This window comes from Mustela nivalis, assembly GCF_964662115.1.
Source record: "Mustela nivalis genome assembly, contig: HAP1_SCAFFOLD_1870, whole genome shotgun sequence".
Taxonomy (NCBI): Eukaryota; Metazoa; Chordata; class Mammalia; order Carnivora; family Mustelidae; genus Mustela; species Mustela nivalis.
Genome location: NW_028134794.1, coordinates 58581 through 79983, shown reverse-complemented (window position 1 = coordinate 79983; position 21403 = coordinate 58581). Strand labels below are relative to the sequence as shown.

The 21403-nt window shown below is 39.3% G+C and overlaps 1 protein-coding gene and 1 pseudogene across 2 annotated transcripts in view; both read right to left on the bottom strand.

Annotated features, from left to right (window-relative positions):
- Positions 1-986: 986 nt before the first annotated feature.
- LOC309858113 (ligand of Numb protein X 2-like) overlaps positions 987-21403 on the bottom strand; it is a 21836-nt pseudogene continuing 1419 nt past the window's right edge. The window contains exons 2-11 of the transcript XR_014316643.1: positions 20655-20679; positions 19464-19529; positions 18982-19144; positions 17352-17395; positions 16041-16288; positions 14576-14780; positions 10305-10676; positions 6697-6837; positions 2696-2873; positions 987-1397 (exon numbers count right to left, since the gene is read on the bottom strand). The product of XR_014316643.1 is annotated as a ligand of Numb protein X 2-like (transcript). The remainder of the gene's footprint in view (positions 1398-2695; positions 2874-6696; positions 6838-10304; positions 10677-14575; positions 14781-16040; positions 16289-17351; positions 17396-18981; positions 19145-19463; positions 19530-20654; positions 20680-21403) is intronic.
- The window catches only part of LOC309858115 (uncharacterized protein), a 16695-nt gene continuing 16063 nt past the window's right edge, over positions 20772-21403 (bottom strand). Inside the window, exon 6 of the mRNA XM_082750801.1 lies at positions 20772-20847. The gene's annotated coding sequence lies outside the window, so the exon portion shown is untranslated. The remainder of the gene's footprint in view (positions 20848-21403) is intronic.

Below are 21403 nucleotides of genomic sequence, written 5' to 3'. Positions count from 1 at the left end.
TGTTACTGTTTCAGGCTTTTTTGGTCTTTTTCACTACCACAAGGACAAGTCAGTAAGTTAGATAATAGACAAATGAATTCCATTCATCCTGGATTTTTCTGCTATTCTTTACGTGAAAGTACTTTTAATATATCCATCACATAGCACTATACAAATGCTAGTTATTACAAATTACATCCAAATGAAGCTCGATGTCTCAGAAACTGGCATTCTTATTGTTTATTTTTATTAAAAAAAATCAGTCATTTTCCTACTTGGCTCAGAATCAGAAGGTTTCATCTTAGTTCAGTTTTAGGATTCCTCTAAAGTGATCTAGAAACAAAGACAGTAATACACATTCTTCCAACTTCAATACCAAAGTATATACAACACTCATCAGGAGCTGAAACACTTTCATGAGCAGACAATGACCAACTACAGAATGTCCTGGTGGGTGACAGTCCCGAAGGTGGTGAGAAGACCTACTCTCAGACACCAGTGGTTTGGCTAAAAGAGTCTCTCATGTCCAATGAAAACTGAGTTTTGACATCCTGCCTTTTTAGAGAGAGTTAACAAGATTAAGAAAGGGGTTTTAGAAAAGCTTTTCAAAAGGCCCCACACTTTGACCTATTTTTTCTGGTGAAAAGTGCACACGAAGTCTAAGCATGTACACGTGTGGTAAATGACAGCTTTTCTAAAGCAAGAGCATGAACATCCAAATCTCATGGCTGGTCCACTTGAGAACCTTCTTAATAGTCATGGACAGAATGGCCTTATTCATTTTTATAAACAGATACACCAAGGCTTTTTAGCTTAGTTCTTACTATTAAATTTACCTTTAATAAGATAAAGGGTTTATTTTTTAAGAATGTTTTAATTTTTTAGAAGTTAAAAAATAAATCTTTTTTATAAATTCATGGCCCAGAGATCAAGACCTGCGCTGAGATCCAGAGCTGGATGCTTAACCGACTGAGCCACCTAGATGCCCCTTAAACTTATCTTTTAAAATATAATAATCTAAGGGAAAAAATACCCTTTTCTTCTATAACTTCATATGCCATTGCCACTTTCATCTCTGACCAGGACCTTCCCCCTCACACCCTGGACGAATGAATTTACTGTGTTCCATACTGAGAAATGTTGTCACTACGATTATTCCATGAAACTGCTGAAACGCTGTCAGTACCTTGGAAGCCCAAGCCACATGACCCACGACGGGGACCAGCTGGAGTCCTACTCATTCTCGCTGAAGGTGCCTGGCTGCTCTTCGGTAGCCTGGGCTGCCTCCTCCACAGTCTGGACCTCAAGTGCTTTCAGGACAACAGCAGGGGATGCGGTGCTGGCTTTTAGCATTGCCATGGCCTCACTGTGACTTCAATTGTTCAAATCAATGCCATTGATATTCAGCAATATATCACCTGTCCAAAGGAATAAACAAGAAAAATGAGATGAGCTACCAAGTCATTATCTTCCCTATACATCCTGTTATTTGTAATTTTTTCACATCTCTGTCATTCTTACAATATTGAAGGAAAAATCCAATTCATGGAAAACATTCCAAAACAACTCAAACCTTTTAAGATAATTTCATCATGTATAGGAAAAAATGTGGCTTGAGGCACTGTGATTCGACTGGAAGTCCAAGTCATTAGACCTCGTTTTCCTACTGTGCAGGACCTGGGCATGTTCATTTCTCTTCTTTGGGCTTCAGTGATTTCTATAGTTCTTTCCTGATCTTTTGCTCTTAGAAATGAATTTTTAACATATCCTGTTTTAGAGTTACACATTTCTATAGATATAGTCCTACAGAGTTTGCTCAGCATGAATGTATCAGAATACTAAAAGAGAAGAGATCCTTGGGTCTACACAAAGAAATGAAACTTGTGATTAGAGCATCTTTTGCTTAAGAAAGAAAAAAAAGTGTTTGCTGCCCTGACAAGTAATATAATAAAAAAAAGGGCAATGAGGATTATATAAAAGGTTAGGAAGGAAAAGATGAGTGTTCTATTTTTTAGAGGGTTTTTTCCAACATAAAATAATGCAATGATCTAAATAAACATTAGAAAATAACAGAAAGGGCGCCTGGGTGGCTCAGTGGTTTAAAGCCTCTGCCTTCAGCTCAGTTAATGATCCCAGGTCCTAGGATCGAGCCCCCATCGTGCTCTGCTCAGCCGGAAGCCTGCTTCCCCCCAACCACCCCCTGCCTGCCTCTCTGCCTACTTGTAATCTCTGTCTGTCAGATAAATAAATAAATTCTTAAAAAAAAAAAGAATGGAAACATCATCAAACTGCAGCAATTTTCCTTCCCATTAGGCGTTTTTCTTTTCTTTTTTTTTTTTTAAGATTTTCTTTATTTATTTGACAGACAGAGTTCACAAACGGCAGAGAGGCAGGCAGAGAGAGAGAGAGGAAGAAGCAGGCTCCCTGCTGAGCAGAGAGCCCGATGCAGGGCTCGATCCCAGAACCCTAGGACCATGACCCGAGCCGAAGGCAGAAGCCTTAACCCACTGAACCACCCAGGTGCCCCCCATTCGGCGTTTTTCTAATCTTAGAGAGAGGTTTTACACTTATATATGGAAGGGACATTTTAGAAGATTTAAAAAAAATCATATTTAATAGAAAATTTGGGGAATATTTGTTACTTTTTTTCAAACATGAGTTGCATGCAGGGAGAAGATGGGAAGAGTTTCACTGTTCCCAGCCCTTCCTATCTTACCTCTTTTGATGCGGCCATCACGTGCCAGACAGCCATGAGCTGGCACACTGGTTACAAGGATGGGCAGTTCACCACTCTTGCTTCCTCTGCCCCCTGCCACTGTCATTCCCAGGGACTCAGGTGGTTCCTTCTTTACAGTAATGTGTTTTTCTTGGCATGTAACACACTGGGGAAGATCCTAACACAGGAGAAGAAAATTCATTGCAAAATAAATAATACATAGCTGAAGTAAAGTTAGGAACCTGAAGGAAAAAATACCATGGCAATGATAAAGTCACTGTTAAAATCAGTTACTGTAGAAATAATACACAGTTCCTCATGGTACAAACATGACACCGAACACTGGGGATCACAATGTCACACTTTGGATGGCTGTATTTTCATATGACTATGTATGGAACACAAAAAACTCAGGACTGTTGACATGTGGAAGTCAAAATAGGGCCAATTCTACAAAGGTAAATAATGCACTTGAGTTTTAAGATTCTGAAGACAAGCTAATTAATTTTATTTCTCTCTCTCTCCTCTATTCTTTGAGAGAAATGGTGACAGAATAGTACAAAAGTAAAGTGCGGATTTAGTTAACTGCCAGAAAAAAGCTATAGATCTATCTTCTGTTTCTTACTCATGAGAATGCTCGGTCATGAAATGGGTGCAAACTGATCTTCACAACCTTCATGGAAAGCTATAAGGATATGAAATAACTGAATTTTTGAAAAAGTTAAGGAAGAGAAAAATTCTCCAACAAACTGTGTTCTCAGGAAAAAGCAATTTTTACCGATATTGATTGTTTCTATTTATGGGGACACTCCTAGAAGAAAAGGAAACTTTAAAACATCACCTTTTTTTAAATTAGAATGCCATAAAAAACAATGGGTACCTATGAAATATTAATATTAAAATAGCAATAGTAACTAACATTTATTGAAGATTTACTATGTGTAAAGCAAATGGTTTCACATGTATTATTTCATTTTCATGGTTTCATTACATTTCACTACAATGGTCCGGAGTGTAAATCCTATGGTTGGCCCCATTTTATAAACAAGGAAATAGCCTTATTAGAAAGGTCATGTAGGGGCACCTGGGTGGCTCAGTGGGTTAAGCCGCTGCCTTCGGCTCAGGTCATGATCTCAGAGTCCTGGGATTGAGCCCCGCATCCGGCTCTCTGCTCAGCGGGGGGCCTGTTTCCTCCTCTCTCTCTGCCTGCCTCTCTGCCTACTTGTGATCTCTGTCTGTCAAATAAATAAATAAAATCTTAAAAAAAAAAAAGAAAGAAAGTTCATGTAATTTGCTCCAAATTATATAGCTACGCATGATCACACTGGGATTTGAGGTGATTCAAGTTTTAAAAAAAATACACATACACACACATAGTGTATATACATAAACATGTATTCATATGTAGTTGTCTATGTTCATACAGCATGATGCTATATGCATCCACACTACAATGGTGCTATCCCATTAAGTGTAATAATGGAAGCTCCTATCTCAAAAGGTTCCTTAACACATATACTGTGACAGCATAGTGTAGATAACAAGATAACTATTACCACGACTAACAATATCAACAGCAGAACTAGATGAGTTCTTTTGCTAGAACTGTAACATTTCCTTTAGTGACACTGCTTCAGAGCGGACAGGTACGACGTGTCAGTCAAGCCCTGCACCGGCAGGGGTGTCTGCTCTTCTCTGCTCCTGAAACCAACACTCTGAAATTTTCTTGAGGGCACTACTTAAATAGCCTAGAGTTCCTAGAATTTTGACCTCATAGAAAACCTGTAAACGTCCACAGGTGGTATCCTAGCATATGACATCTATGTTCGCATCCTTCAAAACTGGGCAAGACCCACGTGATTATGAAGACAATCCAGGTAAACTCAGCTGGGAGCACATTGACTTCAACGCTTGTGTCTGTCAGGTATCGAGTCAATTAGAGGTGGTTGTTTTATTCCTCCAAATGGCTGAGATGTATGCATTTTAGCCAAACTTCACAGATTACTCTTGGTATACTTCATGGAAACTTCTAAGGGCTTAACACTGGATGAATGTTTCCAAGCAGGGGCTACGCAGGGGCTTAGTAATAGAGTAATGTGTGCTTTAATTTTTAACAATGATTATCCTCTGAACAGGTTGTTTTGATAAATTTGTATTTGTTTTCCCTAGGAGACCTTTATATTTTAAAGTAGGATTTGACATCACAAATGCTGTATGTTAATGGTAAATTGCTAAATTAATGCTTAAAATTACATTTAATGTGGCTGTTCTAACAAGCAGGTTTACAGAGCACCTAGAGTAAGAATTCAGCATTGCTATTTAAAACACCACCACTTAAAATTAAGGAAGAGGAACTAGTAAAAAGAAAAATATTTGTGCCCAAAACAAAAAAAAGGACATAAATCATCCTCTATATGAACGCTGAAATGGTTAAATTTGTAGCATTGTCTTTGAGCACCCATATTTCCACTTTCTGTAGAATTCATGGATTCAGTTACCAACTTTTGCCTTAATCATGATTCTTTAGGAATATGTATATATAGGTAACTTGTAAATCAAGGACCAGCTATATGAACAACTCCTATTCAAATTCCTTTTCGAAACAATAACTGCTTTTCGTAGTCATCATTGTGAAAGCAAAATTATAGGTTCCCTTCACACATTTCGTATTCTGTTCAAAAATAAGATGAAGTTTGTGCTTATAATTTCTTAAAAGTTTTAACTGAACAAAGACCAGTGACAAGTGTATACTTCAGCTCAGAAAACAAGATAAACCTGATGGGCCAAAAATACTTGTGCCTTTAAATGATGCTTTCTTGGGGCGCCTGGGTAGCTCAGGGTGTTGAGCCACTGCCTTCGGCTCGGGTCATGATCTCGGGCTCCTGGGATCGAGTCCCACATCGGGCTCTCTGCTCAGCGGGGAGCCTGCTTCTCTCTCTCTCTCTCTCTCTGCCTGCCTCTCTGCCTACTTGTGATCTCTGTGTGTCAAATGAATAAATAAAATCTTAAAAATAAATAAATACAAAAATAAATAATGCTTTCTTGGGCTCCTGTGACATTACAGAGTTATTCTCTCAAATTGTACTTACATTAAGAAGCCACTTTAAGCTAAACATGTGTTTCTCAAGTCATTCTCCTTAAGTAAAATTAAATTGCTTTGCTAAATTAAAACTTATTTACTGGTCTACTTAAAAACTATAGGAAGTAAAAGCAAACAAACAAACAAAAAATCGATAGGAAGGTTCCGATGTGTGATTTTCACACAGTTGGTAAATAGCATCATTGTAAAAATTCTGGCCTACTAGAAGTTGAGTTCAAATGAAAGATGAAATGAAGTAAATAACACTGAGAACACAGTAAAGTGCCACTGTTTTTTGACTTCTACTGATTTCAGCATCCAAAGTGAGACAACATCAGAATTTTTGGCACAGATAAATGACCTAGGAATATATTATCAAAGCACTGAAATATGAAAGATGCAGCAAAAAGCTCAACATACGGGAATTTAAAATGATCTAGGGTAGTATTCCTATGAACTGTAACATAAAAAGAAATGCTTTATGTGTTTTGCATGTACGTATCAGAAAGTATGATTTATGCTTCATATTCACATAGGGAATTCTGTTGTTGTAGGCAACCTGCCCAACCGCTAAGTATGGACTTGTTGGACATTGTGTCTTTTTTTCAGTTACATAACCTCCTGTTACAACTGAATGAGCAAACCAAGATAAATCCCACTTTCAAGCAGGACCAAACAAAGAAGTCTTTCTAGAAGATCAAACACTTCTCATCAATCTGGCAGAGGGACCTTCTTACTAAGAAACCACCCCTACTGGCTGAGGAACAGACTGTACAGGGACTCTCAAGGTAGCCAAACACACATTCCACACCCCCAAACACCTTGTGCTCACCTTTTCCAACAGAGTAACAGCCCTCATTTAAATCTTACCAAGGATTCCCTGAGGGCAGATGAATGAAAACATGCAAACTCGAGGCCTCACCTTGTGTGAGCTGGGACTGTTGTGGTACAGCGGCTGTGCATGGTGCCGGCTGCTACTCTGAGCTCCTGCGTCCTGGACAGGGTTACCAGGCTGGGATTTCCCCGGCCTAGCAATTGTTAAATCCACCCTCTCGCCACTAGCCTGGAGAAAACACACATATATAATCACCAGTCATTAATGATGCTTCTCACTTAAAAAAATTATAGGGAGGGTCATTTTCAATGCACTTATCATCGCTGTATCAGAGCCTCACCTGAGTGGGGACTGCAGGCCCCTGCTGGGGGTGGGGCAGACGAGGGAGTTCATTTCAGGAGCTAATACTTTAAAACTTCTGCAGGTAAAAGAGCCACACACAGACCTCTTGGGTAAACCTTCCCTAATCCTGGAAATACCAAGGAAATAACCAAAGCAAAGCCTGGGTTCTGATCTCCCCATGATTTCTTGAAGGGTAACTGTCTTTTTATACTTCCCTCCCCTGCAAAACTGGCCTTGGCACTGAGAGAAAGAGAGCAAAGAAGATAAAAGGACAAACGGATTCAAAACTGGATTACAATCCTTTGTGATTTCTGAAATAAATTCCAAGATGGCTACTTTGAGACTGATAATCAATGAAACTACGTGTAGCTCTGTTTGCACACACTACAGCTTCGAATCGAAAATAGGGATCAGCTTAAACAGTCCTGAAAAGAATGATAACAAAGGTCCTGTAAAACAGGATTAGTATTTATATACATCACAAATTGTGTGCCTATATATGACACATGTGCACTCACACATAAATGTAATTTTAGAGGTGATGACAACCACGTTGAATTTAGAGGTCCATTATCTGTATTTATAGATCTAGATCTGAAACACAGATTCACATCTATTATACTTTTTAAAGCTATTTTATCTTTGCTTTTAACGTACAGGCCTGGTCTACTTGATGCTGATTCTTGGTCATGACTACAACTTTCCAAGTTTACTATCATTTCTATGGGAAAATTTGACAGCCTGCTTTCAAGAAGCTGTGGTGGAAAGTAGAGCACTCCTCCCCCATGACTGCAGTCAAGTTGGAAAAGGAGTGAAAACCATAATTTTAAAAAAATAATTTTATTTATTTATTTGAGAGCGAAAGCGAGAGAGCAGGGTGGAAGGGCAAAGGAAGAGGGAGAAACCGACTCCGCGCAGAGCAGAGAACCCGATGTAGGATCTGAGCCAAAGGCAGATGCTGAACCACAGAGCCACCCAGGTGCCTGAGTGATAACCAATTTTAAGGCCCTATTAAAGTCACTTACTTATTCAAGTATTTCATTAAACTAGTTTCAGACAATTCTTCCAATAACTGAAAGAATAACACTTCTCATGTGGCCAGAGTCTGGGGATTTTATCTAACAGGCAAATTCCAAATAGAACGCTTACAATCCAGATATTTGAGATTCTGACAGTTTTGAGTATTAGATCACACGGTGTGAAGGGTGGGAAACCCCTGTGATCTCATTTCAATATTAAGAATTGTTTGCTTTACTACCTAACCCTCCCCACTACCAAATACTCTATAACCAGTAATTTAGCTTTATGGGAAGACCCCTGCTCATGCAAACCTATTAACAAACAAATCCCTGATCTTTTTTGATTTCTTAAAAGACAAAATTCTGGGTGTGTGATGGAAGTGGACATATAAGCTTTAAACGATGGGCCAACATTTGGGTTTAGGCCAACTGCTTATCTAACTCTTCAGGGTTTCAAGCACAACAAAAGAATTCTGTTAAAGTCAAGATTTTTAAAAATGCAGGATGCCTAAATGACAATACCTGTATTTCATAAAATAGTGGCATGCCCTTTTGATGGGAGTATATACTGGTATGATCTTTCTAGAGGGAAGTTAAGGAAAATGTCTTAAACTTGAAAACAAAACATTAAAGTCTGTTGACAGGGGAGTGTTTACGTATGTTTTAGCACAACACGCCTAATATACAGCTAATATCATAGTGCATCTATTTTTAGGGTAAGAAGGCCACAACATACAGCTGACATAAAGAAAGGGTGGCAAACTCAGAATTTGTAAGCTGACTGCATGTCTAAGTACCTACGTAAATAGGAACCTATTTATTTGTAGGCATATACAGAAAAATGACGATGTTCTTCAAAACTTTAATGTCACTATCTTATGGACGGTAGACTGACTGTGATTTTGATTTCCTTCTTCATTTTCTGTATTTTGTCTTACTTAGTCTCCTTTTCAGACATGGAATACATGTTATTCTCAGAATCCAAAACATTAAGATGTTTTTCACAAAGAAACAACTTGAGCAATATATTATATTTGGTATCATATATAAGTATCTGTATTCAATTTTTTTAAATCTCAAGTCTGGGACAAGAGACCAATGCCTGAATCTCCCTCCTAATGCAAGACGGCTACCGGGTGTGTGTGTTCCCATAGTTATAATGAACCAAACATTTGTGAAAAGGAGTAATGAAATGGGATTTAAATTTGGGTTTTCTTACACAGTACTTGAATCTTCATTGTTAATTCTGTTTACTATACACATTTCCCAGTGACTATCAACCTACTTTAATTCCTGATGCTCGATTATGTTACTGCTTGGTTTCCTTTATGCCAGAGTGCCTGAGTGATAACACAAGAGTGTTTTCTTGTGCTTACTTAAAACAAAACAAAACAAACAAAATAAAACACCATACACATCGTTGTTTCACCCCTTCATTGTAGGAGATACCCATATCATTAAATGCTCTGGTAGGTTATAGAACCGGAAGGTCTGGCCTGGATTATTTTCTACTTTTTCTATCTTATTTTTAAAAAAAATTCATAAAACTGTTTTCTTTTTTTAAAGATTTTATTTATTATGTATTTATTTATTTATTTGACAGAGAGCAAGAGAAGGAACACAAGCAGAGGGAGTGGGAGAGGGAGAAGCAGATTCCTGGCTGAGCAGAGAGCCCCGATGTGAAACTGGATGCCAGCACCCTGGGATCATGCCTGACCGAAGGCAGATGCTTAATGACTGAGCCACCCAGGTGCCCCTCTACTTTACCTACTTTAATGTTCTTATTGAAAATTTTTTTTCTCTAATAATAACCATCTTTACTTCACAGGGATACTGTAAGAACGCAAGTTATAATGTGTTTGAAATGCTCTGAATGCTTTATAAAAAGGGCACTACAGAGATAATGAGTTCTTCTCAATAAAAATTGATTTTCCCCACTTGTATGGAGGTGAAGCGGAGAGTGAACGTTACAAGAGCAGGGAGGTCACAACTTTGGAACCACAGCTCCTTCAAGCTTTGCTTGTCTCACCTGTTAAATGTGGACATAAATGTGTTTTTTATGTGTGGGCTTAGGTGGAGCCCATGGAGCAAATGAAAAACCCATGTGCAAAAATAGAGCCTTCACTCTATAAAGAGCAAGGCTAAATGTTCACAGGGATACAGTTTTCCGGACAGGATTTTATCTGTAATGATAAAATCATCTCTTGTGCATTTTGAAGGATTTGGGGAGCCGTGTTTGATTTCCCCCATGAAATATCAAATATCCCTCAGGTTCTCATGTGACAAAAACATCGACATAAAGGCTGAGCACGTGGAATGAATATCCGCGTGTACCTGAATGATCTGGGCGGCAAGCTCAGGGGTTCCGAGCTTCAGGTCGTGTCCATTGATGGCGAGCACTCGGTCGTTGCTGCTCAGCCTTCCATCCTGTGCAGCCAGCCAGGCCCTCTTCCAACAGATCAAGGATAAAAACGCCTGGTTCACCGGTCCTTTGAATGGGTTTAATGCCACGTTGTTCACCAGAGTCCCGTTTGTGAAAGACTACGTGGAAGACCTCTTCCCGGGGAGAGCTACTGTCAGGGTGGCTGTAGGTCCGGCCCCCAAAGCACCGCTCTCCAGCACGCTTAGGTGCAGCGTGGAACAGGGCTGGGAAAGGGCGGCTCTGGCATAGTTGTGAGACACATTGTTGGTGTTACAGTTGTTGACCTGGAAGAAAAGAATTATGACTAAGGTGGGACAATCTTTTATCCTCTCAACTGGTAAACATTTATACGCCATTTCCAAAAGAAACGGACTTTGGAAAATGACATACAGTCATTATTTACAAAGAAAAGCCCTCTGAAGATGTTTTAAAATGCACAGTTCCTAAGCTTCACTCACAATGACTAGCACGAAGTAGAGAATGGCAGTTAGGATCTCAGGCTTCAGCGAGGGTGCTGAATCAGAGTCCCTGGTCCTGCCAGTAGCAGGATGTCTGAGGGTGTCCCCTGAGTGGTGAGATGGGTTTACTCTCCGCTTCAAGGGACCAGGAGGAGAATGCAGAGACAGCAGCAGCATGTGGCAAGTGCCAACAAAATACTAGTTCTAGTGGAACAGAAACTGAAGTTCTACTGGATTGATGTGGCTTTTCCAAATGAAAAACACCTACCCTGGAAAAAATACACCGAGTTTTAATCTAAGAAAAGGGACAGATTCTAGATACACAACCTGATCTCAGTTCAGTCATTTTTACTTTAAAGAAAAGCAGGTAATTACAGTTTCACTCTGTTTAGCACTCAAGTGTAACATCTATCTAATACAACAAGCTTAACTCAGTACTCACAGAACATTTATTTACTAAACCTTATGGCCCTGAAAGGAATATAGTGACTGATCCTGGGACAGGAACAGGACTAAGAAAATACACCCAGCTTCAGTTATTCACCTAGTCAGAGGAAGAGGTTGGTGCAACTCTGAGTGTTTATCACAATTAGAATTCCTCTCCTCATCTGCCTGCACCAACAGCAAGCAGGAAATCGACATTCTCTTGGATGTGTTATGTGGCACAGGCTCTGGGTTAGGTGCTTGTGATTACCCAAAGCCTTCAATCTTTTTCACGTGAGTCTATCTTAAGGAAAGTCTTCCCCCTTCCTACTCATCTCGGGATGACAGTTTTGAGCACCACTAACTTGAATTTTATTGATTTGGGCCTGTGGACATCTTTTAAAATTCAGGCACCAAATGCCATAGATCTCACACATAAACTTGCTCTTCGCCCAATTTTGCAACATCTGTGCATTTGGTTGCCATCCAGATCCTTGATGAAAAAGTTGAGTAACATAGGGTCAAGAATAGAACTTTAAGGCAGCTTCTAAAAAACCAGCCTGACGTGGATTTGTTAGTCAAAACTCATCATTTCTGGTTATTCAGCTAAAAAGCCACTTATCTCTAGGTTTTTATTTTTCCGTCTTTGATTTACATCTATCACAAAAGACTTTACAAACATCTGGCTGGAACCAGCGCTAGCCACGTGCGAGTATGTAGCCTCACACCATTTTTGTGACGTGGGTTGTGGAATATCCTACAATCGGAGATTTTCCCTTCACAAAAGTGTGGTTGCCAGTGAAACACAGAGAAAGCAGAGACCAAATAAACTACTGTTGCTAGATGTTGTAAAAATAGCACCAACAGAGTAAACTTTACCACATCTTTAGCTAATTATCTTTTGGACCAATGCAGTCAAGACATGACTGCAATTATTTTCCTTAAAAACCAAAAGTGATGGAACACCTAGGTGGCTCAGTTGCTTAAGCAGCTGCCTTCGACTCAGGTCATGATCCCAGCATCCTGGGATCGAGTCCCGCATCGGGCTCCTTTCTCTGCAGGGAACCTGCTTCTCCCTCGGCCTCTGCCGGCCACTCTGTCTGCCTGTGCTTGCTCTCTCTCCCTGTGTAAGCTTCAAAAAAGGGCAATCTGGTTATTTTTGTCTTGGCCACAAAGGTGTCAAAAGGTCAAAACCAGCTACAAGAGTTCCTCCACGGAGAATCAGTTTAGGAGCTGGGGTAGAAGGAATACAGGGTAAGGTGTCCAGAGAGCTGTGCCAACCTCATGCAACCAGAATACTACTAATATCGTAAAAGGACAGCAAACACAGGAATGCGGTAAATAGCTAGCTATGGTAGGATCAGAAACTGGATTTTACATAAGCTGGATTAGTTATGTTTCCTGTATTCTCCTATTGCCTCTTTGGATTTAGTCAAGAACAAAACACTGCAAGTTCAGTCTGTGTCAGCCAGGTCAAGTGCAATGAAGGAGGGGTTTTGGGCCCAAGTGTCGAAGTGGAAATCACAATCTACAAGAGGCAGAATACAGATGGGTGTGGAAACCAAAGCCAGGGGGTTCCTGGAAAGGTCAATCCTTGCTGCTCTTGGAGCCTAGTTTGTCTGTCTTCCACTCTGGACATTTCTCTTGAAGAACTAAAAATCCTAGAGGTTCTAAGTTTGGTTTTAATGAAGAAGACAGCTATTCCCAACAGGATATCATAACCAAATCCACTCTTTTATTGACTCAGCAGGTTTGTCCTGGGTATCGACTCCAGGCACAGCTCTGTGAGAAGCCTGTCCCATAGTATGTAATAATGGCGGCTGCCATCCCCAAAGGAAGACACTGCATTTGAATAACTCTCTGTGACCAATTATGCATTAAGTGGTGAAGAGAAGGAATGTCTTCAGCACTTACTGTGAGAAGAGGTCTGAATGGCTGAAAATGGCAGGGCAGGGCTTTCTGGATGAAGGTGGGGAAGCTGTAGCACAATGGGGACAGGCTGGAACATGGAGGGAAGCAAGGAGACTGCTATGTCTGGCTTTTCTGCTACATTATACATTCTATGAGGGCAGGGGTTGCTTTTTGCTCTTAATTATACCCTCAGCTCTGACCACCATGCCTATGATGTTTCAGTAATACACCGATGGCTACAGCTGAAAGAAAAAGCAAGGGTTAAGGCTGAGGGGGCAGGTTGTGTAAGACTTCAAAGAGGACCTGGACTATTAGATTAATCAGTATGGACTTGATTCTCTGGTCCAATCTATCCAGGAAAAGCAGAGTCACAGGTGAATTAACCGGACAATGTCGTACCGGATTTCAGAGCAGAGTAGGGAGGCAGGGGTTTTGATTCTCCTGGGTTAGACGTGAAGCAGTGAGGGCACAGACCAGAGAGATGGCAGGGAAAAGAGAAGGGGTGAATACCAACAGACCATGGGGAAGGACCCAGCAGTGAAATCGAGGAGGCAAGAGTCCTTGAGCTTGGGTTCCTAGAAGACATCTTTTCTCATTCATGCCTATTTCTTCTCTCCTAAATATCCATTCTTTTAGCTTCAAGTACCACATACACTTGTATGGGTCATATATCCAGGTCAATTTTCACATACACTCTAGAATTCACATGAACAGTGGAATTCTGGCCATCTCATGCTCATCAGTATGCCCTCTAACACAATATCATCTTGCCCGAAGCAAGTTCATTTGTTGGAGTAGCTCATTCTTTTTAAAGAGAAGAGGGAGAGGGTAGCACCAAGGATTAGTGCAGAGTCAGGCTGTTTGTGGATGAGAGTGCGTTTGAGAGCCAACAAGAGGTGGTCATGATTTCCGAATTCTATCTTAAATTCAATGCTGTAAGTTTTAAGTAACTTGTGCTGTGTGACCTGTCTTTTCTAGATTATAGAAATCCGTGTAGAGAAGGATGAATCAGACAACGAAGGTAACTGATGGATGGTACCCTGGGACTAGGGATAGAGCCAATGGGACAAGAGAATTTAGCAGTGAAGGTGGCCCCGAAATAGACAACCGTGGAGACCAAGCCAGGAGGAATCCAGCTGGCCTGGAGAGCCACACACTGAGGCACATGCGGGATCAAATTTAAGATGGGGGTAAAAATACATTCCATGAGTTTGGGGGAAATCGGAGAAATTACAGATAAATTATGATCTGTTTAGCACTAAAAAAAAAAAACAGTAAAACTTACCTTTTTAGAAGTCAGATTCCACAGTACCCTAATTTCCTAAGTTTTAAATTGATGAATAAGAGCAACAAAAGAGGCAAGTTAACAAAATCATTTAAAAAATTGATACCTGAAGAATTGGGTCTCCAGCAAGAAGTCTTCCATCTTTGGCGATCACCCCATGCCGACAGACTTCCTGGATAACAAGGTTGATCAGTGGCGTTTCATTGCCGCCACAATGCTAATTCCTAGCTGAATATAAGGATCAGACCGGTGAATTTCAATTGTAGTAATTATAATTATGCCTTCCGGAAAACTAACCGGCTGCTGCATAGCTGCCAAGTTAAAAACGAGACGGAGAAAAACAGGTGGAAAGAAAAATGTTTTATATTTTGATTATCTTCACGTAAGTAAGTTATCGTCTATCATTAGTGATGACCTTATGTTAATAGATGATTCATAACAAAGCAATACCACGGGATAAGAAAAACAGAATGACCAAAACACCAATAGGTAAGATTAGCAAAACACTTCCTCTTTGAAAGGTGATCAGTAAATAATCAACAAATAACTACTATGCATCAGATCACTAGGGACCACACAGTGATCTGATAAAGAAATATACAGAAAATATCATCTTGTCCTAATTGATCAGATTGACAAAATATCAATATACAAAATATCATCTTGTCAGTTGACCCATGAAACAGCTGTAAACAGTGCAAGGCAGTACATATGAAATAAAAAAGAAAAACTCTGTGACATACAATCACCGTAGTGGTTGACAAAATAACCACATTAAGCAAGAAGAGGAGGGTCTTGATCTGAGCAGTAGGAGATAGAAGAATTGTTATAGCCATGGCTGGGAAAAATGGGATATGTAGAAAAATTGGAATTTTCATAAGAGATAAACCTATTTAAAAGTAAGACAAAGGGCCAACTACTAAGATATGCCCAAGATCTATGACTAGAGGTTTTCTGCCTGTTTCCTGGTGGGTCATGTAGACAGATCAGTGGCTGCTACCAGAGGACAGCAATAGTCAGACACATGGCCTTGGGAGTCAGATACATACCCAGCCATTTCGTGGCTCTCAGACTTTGACCAGTGACTCCCTGACTAAGTTTCCTCATCATTAAAAAAAAGCCAGTATTGGTACAAGCATTTAATAAGTTAATATATGTAAAGTGCTTGGCACAGTGCTGACACAGAACAAGCACGGAGGCTGAGGTATTTTTTTGTTCTTCTTGATGCTGTGGATTTCTTAGTCAAGAAGCAATAGGCATCAAAACAAACAAACAAAAGAAGCCTGCTGATGACCAGTGAATTTGTGGACTACAACAGAAGAGGGGGAGGGGGAAGGATAAGCCTCAAGGTAAGACTCCCTTTCTGTTTCTAACCGGCAAACTGTTAGACTTGTACACTTAAAAGGTGAAAATGTGATACGTGAAGCATATCTCAGTAAACTTATTTGTTGAAGAGGAAAAACAACAACAACAACACCCCATGGAGGGAAAGTAATAGGCAGTTCTGAGAAGAAAGGAAATATCTCATTTGTAAACAGATGAAAAGCAAAAGCAAGGTGAAGAGCACATACTGTCAGTGGCCGTGTTCTCCTCGAAGGTGGGGTTGTCCAGGCCAGGCTCCTCAGGCCACGGGGGCAGAGACGCTGATATCAAGCTGCGCTCAGCAGGTGCTGTGCCTGTCCCTGAACAGTCCGTTTCGAGGGATAAAGTACCTGGAAGATCTATTACAGTGGTTCCATTTTCATTCTCAATCTCAGTCTGAGCTTTATCAGTTTTCCTCCTTTCTAGGGCAAGTCTCCAATGAAAAGCTCCAGGACATCTAGAGAAAGAGCATTAGGGGGTTCCCAGATGATTTGAAAGGAAAAATGATAGACAGCTTGTGCCCCAACAACAGAATAGCCACTGCTTCAATGCCAAACTCACCTAGAGGTAATCCACAAGTGGTATGTAATTCTGATTTTAACCTCTGCTCAAACTAAATTCCTACCACACTGTGTAGCAAACTTAAAACAGGCGTTGGTACAAATAGTGGCTTCGTGCATGTCTCAAAAAATACTTCAATAAAAACCTGTATTCAGATACATACTAGTTCCAGAAATACACCAGCACAGTTGACGGTATACTGCAAATACTATTCTGAGATCCTGATTGCATAACCCCCTTTTCACAGGGATGGCTTAACTCCTTAACAGGAGTGGAAACAGCAGTCTTCTTCCACAATGTGCTCCTGCATCCAGACTTGGACCCTGAGTGACACTGTTCCTTTCCAATCTCAGGGCCAAGGGTACACATTCATGTATTAGTGAGAAGCAATACATCTGAGACTCTGCCACTTGCAGAAAAGCAGAGCAAAGGCTCAAGAGGCTGCGTATGGTGGGTGGTGGTCTTATGTCTAGGACTGCAGACTTCATTCAATGATAGTGTGTTTTAAAATCTCAAATTTCATGAAAAATCAAGTATAGGATAAATTTATTGAAAACTGGAAGCTATCCCTTAGCTGTAAAAGTAATGAATTTCCCCTCACAAACTAAAGATAAGTTGTGGGTTTCAAGTTCTTGAAAAAGATTGCTATGGAATTTCTTTATCCAGCTTTTTCTCATTCCCGGTTTCCTCATCACCTTATTAAGAAAGAGGACAAAGGATTTCCCTTCTGCACTGTTGTGCCGCACTCCAGGAAATGTTCCTTCAAGGACCTGACAAGTAACTTGGAATATTGTATCACTGAGAAAAATTATTTTTGTCAAGTAAGGAGATTGCATGAGAAATGCATTTTAAAACTATTTCATTCAATAAAAAAATGGTGACAAAAAGTGGATCATAAAACAATACTTGAGACTAAAACTATAGGGAAAGATTCAATTCTCCAAATGCATATCACACACTGGTATCCAGGTGCGTAACAGCCAGTCTTCGATGGAGAAACAGACTAGAAACAGGAAGTGGGAAGGAAACATAAGCAGAATGTGCACAGCTGGGAAAGAGCCTAGCTAACAACTAAAAAATCCTACAAACTAAGTAACTGTAAAGCCCCTCTTATCTGATGCAAGAATAAATTGTTTTTTCTTTTCTTTTCTTTTTTTTTTTTGTTTTGTCAGAGAGAGTGAGCACAGGCAGAGACAGAAAGAGAAGCAGGCCTCCTGCTGAGCAAGGAGCCCGATGTGGGACTCGATCCCAGGACTCTGGGATCATGACCCGAGTGGAAGGCAGCCTCTTAACCAACTGAGCCACCCACGTGTCCCCAAGAATAAATTTAAAACTGGATCCCTGAAGTTGTTAGAGAGGTAAAGAACCAGGTATGCTTACATCCCAATGGGACAGCAAATTGCTAAGAGGGACTAAAGACAGGTATTTTGTGTGATATCACAGAGAACTATGGAAGAACGCATTCATCTAGCACTCAGGAAGGTTACAGAAGACTAGGCAACACCCACCTTTAAACAGATGGGGACCTGGGCACACAGAGACGGAACAACTAGCCAGGAGGAGACGATGAAAGACTTCAAACTACACAAGGGAGGCAAGAGTGCCAACAACGAAAAAATGACATAGATTATACCATAGAAAGAAAAAACAAGTACAGGGGCGCCTGGATGGCTCAGTGGGTTAAGCCACTGCCTTCAGCTCAGGTCATGATCTCAGAGTCCTGGGATTGAGCCCCACATCGGGCTCTCTGCTCGGCAGGGAGCCTGCTTCCTCCTCTCTCCATGCCTGCCTCTCTGCCTGCTTGTGATTTCTGTCTGTCAAATAAATAAATAAAATCTTTAAAAAAAAAAAAAGAAAAAACAAGTACATATGAATGGCAAAAATCATGAGCCTCATTAACATTTATAACTAAGACATAAGACTGGCAAGTCTTCAGAATTTTTAATAGTTAAAAAGCTTAATATGGTTTTTATTTAATGGATGACAGATTTTTAAAAACATATTTTTCTGCCTTGCTTGTACGATAGAGCAATTTAGCCAGCAAGTACTCTTAGGAAACAAACTAGTTAAGAGTATCAGCTCTTCCACTTATTGACAACCTCTTCCATTTATTAACAACCTCTCTGCCCATATTCTTCTTTATATAACAAAGATAAGACGGCCTAACTCATAGAGCTGTCATGAAAACTAAACTGGACTAATATAAATTGCTTAAAATACTGCCTCATAAATAATCAGAACTCAATACAAACTAGTGACTACTAGTATCATAGCAACTTAAAAGTACTCAAGCTAGGGCTCCTGGGTGTCAGTTGGTCAAGCGACTGCCTTCGGCTCAGGTCATGATCCTGAAACCCAAGACTGAGTCCTGCAACTCACTCCCTGCTCAGCAAGGGGTCAGCTTCTCCCTTTGACCCTCCCCCCTCTCATGCTCTCTTTCTCTCTCTCTCAAATAAATAAAATCTTTTTTTAAAAAGCACACATGCTATACAGTTTTCTTACAGTACATCTGTATCAAGTCTTATAACCAATAAGACGTAAATAAAATGAAACAAAACCCTACAATAAAATTACTTTAAGTTAGTTTACCTGAGCAGTTTCTGTTTTCAACTTGTCAATACTGAGGGTGTTCCTCTGTAATCCACTGGCAGCCAGTGACAGAGTTTTAATATCTTCTTGTACTTTAAGCATGGCTTTTGAAGACATTCTACTAATTTCTTCTTGTACATGTTTCTGTTCCTTCACAAATTTCCTAAAAAGATACATAAAACTGAATTCCAAAAAATACACCTTTGGTTTCCTATAGGAAAAAAGCATATTTACTATAGGCTGGTCAGAGTCCTAGCGTTTTTTAAAAAGGAAATATTAAAAATTCATGCACAGTTCACGTGCTTTTTAAAGATTGACAATAACAGAATTTTAATTCCCATTATTCTGCTTTGTTTATAAAAATATTAAAATTTTTACCAACACCCAAGTTAAAATGTTTAAGAGGAAGAAGAGATGTTCCCCTTAAAATAGATTCTAACATTCTTCAACATGATATATCAAATTACATTTGACACACTTACTGGAGGTTTTCAACATCCTGGCAGATGACAGGAGGGAGAATTTCATCCTTCAGTGCTTTACTATCCCTGAGAAAAATGCCACAGATAGATTAAAGCCATTGAGGTTCTATAAAGCTGACAGCTGAGTTCCACTACATAAGGGATAAAGGGGAGGAGGTAAAACAAATATTCCCCATTTATAGCTCTTATGCTTGATTTCAAATCTCTTTATAAAAAAATGTTGTTTCCTGACCTTTAAAATAGCTTAAACAATTCATCTGACAGGGAGATTTCTCTTCTAATTTCCCTTTTAGAAGGACTGGCACCTATCATAAGTACACATAAATGCATCTGACCAAATGTTTAAGAAAAAAAATTAGAAAATACAAGAGATTAAATATTGAACTAAGTTCCCCTGGCTCAAAAACTCTATGACTGACCTTTTATTTCGTTCAAAAATATTAAAGCATTCATTAAAGAAAGTCCACAAACTTCTCATAATGAGATTCTCATTATATTTTACTTGATTTTTAGAATTTCAATTTATTCTTCAACAAAATAAAACCTAGGGATAGACTAAGGGAATCATAAATATTTAATGAGAATAGGAAGAGGTGAAATGTGGCATGCTGTAATGGAATTATGAGTTAAAATTCAGTCACAGATCTGCTACTACTCCCTTGATAGAACCTGAAGCAAACCTCAGTCTCCTACAGCTTTCTCATTTATGAAATAGGGCTAAAGTATACAGAAGATATTTTGGAGGCATGAACTTGATCATTTATTTACAAATGTTTTATCTAATGTAATACAAATTAGGTGAGAAAATGTAAGTGCTAGTAAAAATAGTGATCTTCAAACCTATCTGATGTATATTATAGATAGAGGCTTTTCTCCCTCTTCATCATCAGAAAATAAATGGGACTGGTATAGTAGTTTATATAGAAAAGGTATGTATACCTAAAACTGAGCATAAAGTAACCAGAAAGAATTGGTTATAACTTTCCTAATGATTAAAAATTAAAGACCTGACCTGCCAAAATCTTTCCAGAGCATATGTTTATTATTTTACTTTAGACAAAAACTGATTCAAAGAATTTTTCTTCTAAATGTCTATGTAGTTTCTTTTACTTCCGATGAGACCACCTGCCTATAAATTAACAAATAAAATTCTTCAAATAAAATACTTTGAAAGTTAAATTGTAAACCTACTCTGGTCTTGTTCCTGTTTTATCACCTAGAAAATTCAAGAAGCTTTATATAAAAACAGGTCATTTAACAATGTATTCCAAATTCAAGTTTCAATTTAACACAAACTTAGGTATAAACAGAAACTTCTAAGCATTTTTCGGACAGACTCGTAGACATCATGTGAGGTCACTTGTCACAAACTCCAAACTACATACTATGGGGACATGTTTGTATACACATAAACAGATAGTTACGTAGGTGATTTGTATCTATTTCTTTCAAGGGCAAGATTCTTCCTCTTTCAACTATCTTCTATGAAAAATATTCTTGCTTAGCACAGTTGACCTCCTGCATGTTCTACTGGATGCTTTCTTAGGTTCTATCAGTTCAGAATACTAAAATATGTCAGACTACCCGGATGTCTCTAAATATTTTACAAAAGCAGCAATTTTTTAAGATGATGTTTTTAATGTGTGCAGATAGATCAACATGAGAAAGCTTTCTCATGAACACTTATTTAGTGGTTATCATTATTAGTGTATGTCTAAAAGTAGAAAAGTAAAAATGCTCCATCAGCAAAATGCAGTAACTCACTTTCTGCTTTTCCAGAATTTACTTCACACTGCAAAATAAAACCTGCTTAATGAAGAAAATACAGGAACACACAAAACTTCATCCCATCACAGAACCTTAATGGTTCCTCTTTCAACCTCTTTTGGCACTTACACACACATTTTTAAATGTGATCGGGATGACCATAAGTTATGTGC